This window comes from Sprattus sprattus, assembly GCF_963457725.1.
Source record: "Sprattus sprattus genome assembly, chromosome: 15".
Taxonomy (NCBI): domain Eukaryota; kingdom Metazoa; phylum Chordata; class Actinopteri; order Clupeiformes; family Clupeidae; genus Sprattus; species Sprattus sprattus.
Window position 1 is genome coordinate 7,837,404 of NC_137913.1, and position 5,000 is coordinate 7,842,403.

Here is a 5,000-nt window from a genome sequence, read left to right on the forward strand (position 1 = left end):
ATGATTACCCCATACAAAATCACTTCAATGGACTAAGTGTCAGCCTTAGGTGTCCAAATAAGTCTTCAAAAGTGTTTTATTCATGAAGCACACAGGTGTTTTGTTGAGGGTGCGTATTAAAATATGCGTGTGCCAAGAGAGTCTGGAATTTTTAATCAAAAATATCCATCATGAAAAAGAGCAGCACCTTCAGCAGCACCTGAGTGCAGGGAGGGCTTTGAAGATGTGCTTTTGTGCCGGATAGCCACGATAGAGGGTCTCTCTGAGGTCTTTGGAGATGTGCTTTTGGGTTGGATAGCCACGATAGAGGGTCTCTCTGAGAGCTTTGGAGATGTGCTTTTGTGCCGGATAGCCACGATAGAGGGTCTCTCTGAGGGCTGTGAAGATGTGCTTTTGGGTTGGATAGCCACGATAGAGGGTCTCTCTGAGGGCTTTGGAAATGTGCTTTTGGGTTGGATAGCCACGATAGAGGGTCTCTCTGAGGGTGAAGCACCTATCTGTGTGCTGTGGGTCTCTCTGAGAGTGAAGCAGCTATCTCTGTGAAGCAGCTATCTCTGTGCTGTGTTGTCTGAGGGGTTTAGCGTCTATCTCTGTGCTGTGGGTCTCTCTGAGAGTGTATCACCTATCTATGTGCTGTGGGTCTCTCTGAGGGTGTATCACCTTTCTCTGTGCTGTGTGTCTCTCTGAGGTAGTAGCACCTATCTATGTGCTGTGGGTCTCTCTGAGGGTGTATCACCTTTCTCTGTGCTGTGGGTCTCTCTTAGGGCTCTGTGCTGTGGGTCTCTCTGAGGGTTTAGCTCCTATCTCTGTGCTGTGGGTCTCTCTGAGTGTAGCAATTATCTCTGTGCTGTGGGTCTCTCTCAGGGGTTTAGCACCTATCTCTGTGCTGTGTGTCTCTCTGAGAGTGTAGCACCTATCTATGTACTGTGTGTCTCTCTAAGAGTGTTGCACCTATCTATGTACTGTGGGTCTCTCTTTTGTGTTGGATAGCCACGATAGAGGGTCTCTCTGAGGTAGTAGCACCTATACCTGTGCTGTGCGGGGATGAAGAAGAGCAGCTCCAGGCTAAAGAGAGCACTTTAAAGAGGGCTGCTTAACATGGGGACTGAGGACAGACAAGAGAGCACTGTAAAGAGGGCTGCTTAAGATGGGGACTGAGGACAGACAAGAGAGCACTTTAAAGAGGGCTGCTTAACATGGGGACTGAGGACAGACAAGAGAGCACTGTAAAGAGGGCTGCTTAAGATGGGGACTGAGGACAGACAAGAGAGCACTTTAAAGAGGGCTGCTTAACATGGGGACTGAGGACAGACAAGAGAGCACTTTAAAGAGGGCTGCTTAACATGGGGACTGATGACAGACAAGAGAGCACTTTAAAGAGGGCTGCTTAACATGGGGACTGAGGACAGACGCAGAGTGATACCCTCAGATGCAGCACCCTCATAGAAGGAGTCGTCCAGCCGTCTCCGTCCTCCCCGAGAGACGCCGCTGAAAGCTATCATCAGTCGTGAAGCACTGATGAGCCAGACATGAGCGTTTACAGCAGCACTGAACTAGCAATTAAACAACACACCATCAGATTCGAATCCAGTTCCACTCTCTCTCTCTCACACACACACACACACACACACACACACACACACACACACACACACACACACACACACACACACAGTCATGTGCTACACGTCTCCGTCCTCTCCGAGATATGCTGGAAAAGCCCTCACCAGTTGGTAGGGTGCATCAAAATACACAGTTCCAGCATATTGATCTGTCTGGGTGCTCAGCTTTTACCCATTGGGGAGCCATGATAAAGCGGTTCATTTTTTGATATCGTTCTCTGGTGCCACTTTGGGCTTTGGTTTCAATGTTTCGTTTCAAGAAGAACTGCAATATGCACGTCCTGAAGGAAATACTAGTGCAAAAAATGCTAATATTTTTTTTTTTTTTTAAAGGCCCATTTCAATATTTTTCACATGCTGCATTCCACCTCTAAAACTCAATGAATTTTCCCAAAACTTTGCAAAAGTCATTTTTATGTGTGTCCAAACAAAGTGCAAGACGGTTTGATATGTTTATGTGATTTATTTTTTGCATTTCAATTTGATGCACCCTACCAGTCGTGTGGCAGGGCTACAGATTAGCCAGACATGAGCGTTTACTGCAGCACTGAACTAGCAATTAAGCAACACACCATCAGATTCGAATCCAGTTCCACTCTCTCTCTCACACACACACACACACACACACACACACACAACTAAAAGCTTTCCCGAATGAAGAAGAATGAATTTGTTCAGCTCTGCAGAGAGGATCCAGATGGGCCCGCCAGTAGAACCCTTTGAGTCAGAACCAAGCTGATTGTATTATTCCAGGCCCCTTTGACAGTAATGTAGTTTGTGTTGTGCTGCTTTGGTCTCGGTGCTGAGCTCCATTAGGCTGGCATCCGTCTGCTGGCAGCACTGGAGAGGGCGCGGGCAAACGCAGCCTGAAATGAAATAGTCTGTCTCCGGCACTCAGGCCCATTCACCCTGGCAAACTCCAGCTTCCCTGCAGCACCACTCGTCCTCTCTGCACCTATAGAGATTACATTACATTACATTACATTAGATTCAACTTTTATTGTCATTGTGCACAGTGCACAGATACAAAGCCAATGAAATGAGGTCAGCATCTAACCAGGAAAGCAGAAGAATGGTAGTGGACAGCAAGATGTATACAGATTTTTATGTGTATAATATATTAATATGTATAAAACATAGCATATATATATATATATATATATATATATATATATACATGCATAATATATTAAATACACAGAGATGAAGTGGACAGAGTTGGAAAGGGGAGTGTATATATAAGGGTTATATGTGGTTGTATGTAATCTGAGCAACCGCGACACACACAAACACACACTGGTGGCACCAGAGAGAAGCCATGCTGCCGCTTCAGAGGATGGATATGGGTTTTCAAGAGTCAGTAAGAATGACTGACGAGAGACAGAGAGAGACAGACGGGAAGGTGCCGGTAGCACTGGGTGCAAGCTGGAGGGTTTACCCCATTTTCTGTTAATTTGAGTACCTATGTTTGTAACTTTAAAGAGTTAATCAATAACCTGCCTTTGAGGGATTCCTGTGTTTCGTCTTGCCGAGAGCTGTGCTGCCACAGCCTGTTCTGTTGGTGTGGGTCAAAGGTCAGATATGGCCTGTTCTGTTGGTGTGGGTCAAAGGTCAGATATGGGCTTGTTCTGTTGGTGTGGGTCAAAGGTCAGATATGGGCCTGTTCTGTTGGTGTGGGTCAAAGGTTAGATATGGGCCTTGTTACGTACGTGTATTTGCGTCAATGAGCAGAACTCAAATGCACGACCCAGAACTCAGTAGTTGAATGCAGAATAAATTATTACTGGCAGGATACGGTACACAGATAGGCAGTCCAATACCAAGCAAACATAATCTGAACAGGGCATAGGCAGGATAATAGTCGAGATACAATCCGAGGTCGGAAACACGATTAAGAAAACAAATCCAAACAGGGCATAGGCAGAAGAATAGTTGAGGTACAGTCCAAGGTCGAAAGCACGAGAAACTTAATGAACATGAAATATTAACGATCGCTGGGACAATACAAGGAACAAAAAAACGCAACATGAAATGACGATAACGCAACGAGTAAGAAGAATACACAGACTATATACACCATAGATAACGAGGGACAGGTGAAAACCATCAAGGCAGGGCAGACAATGAAGGGCAGGGGCGCGATGAGTCAGACACGAGGAAACCAAGGTAAACAAACACAAAACCGAAGACAACGTGACAACACAAGGGAAACAAACTAAGAGACAGAACGGGAGGAGTCAGACACGAGGAGACAAAGGTAAACAAACACAGGAACAGAGAACACGTGACAACACACGGGAGACAAACAAATAAACAGGACAAGGACAGAGCACAGACCTGACAGGCCGGTTCTGTTGGTGTGGGTCAGAGGACGGATATGGCCGTGTTCTGTTGGTACGGATCAGTTCCAGTGTGCAGAGTGTGGCTATGAACTGCACTTACAGACACTCTGGGGCCCATGCTGATAGGATAGGGGCTGGAGGGCAGCTGAATGTGAGGGGTCAGAGACTGATTAGAGTTGGGTCTGTGGAGGAAGGGGTGCAAACTCAACAGGGGTGAAAGTGTGACAAAGATGTGAACTCCCTGGGGGGAAGAAAATATCAGTTTTAAAATGTGGATTCACAGTCCATTTAAGCATTAGGATATAGAGGGGAAACTCACCCTATTTACAGTTTATTTACAGCATGAGGATATAGGGGAAACTCAGGGAGGGATAAGTTCCAGGCACTTAAACAACAACAAGAATGGGAGCATTCAGAGAATGCAAACCTCCGCCTTGTGACCTTGACCTTTGACCTTGACATCTGAAAATCTAATCAACTATTGCCATTATATTACCCAATCTCCCCACAAAGTTTGATGGAAATCGGTCCGTGCGTTTCTGCGTAATCCTGCTGACAAACAAACAAACAAACAGACAAACAAACAAACAAACATACAGGGGTGAAAACATAACCTCCTTGGCGGAGGTAATAAACAGCCATAGAGAGCGGAGCCGGGTCCAAAACTGTATTATAGTCCAGAGCCGAGTCCAAAACTGTAGTAAAGTCCAGAGACGGGTCCAAAACTGTAGTAAAGTGCATCACATCCACAGAACAATAAAGTTCATTAAACGAAACAAAAACACAACGTCCACAACAAACGACAAATCAAATGGAAAACACAGCTAATGTATTTTGGCAGAGAGAAGGTCCTTCTAGTCAGTTAAAAGAGGGTTTAGAAGTTTATAACCGTTTTACAACCACTACAACTAAAAGAAAACACCACAGGGTAATTTCAATTCAGCCTCTGCTGTCATTTTCAGTGAGCTTGGCATTCGCCTCCTTCTAAAAGTGACATAATTAAGCTACTGGAACAAGCATTCCGTTTAACTACATC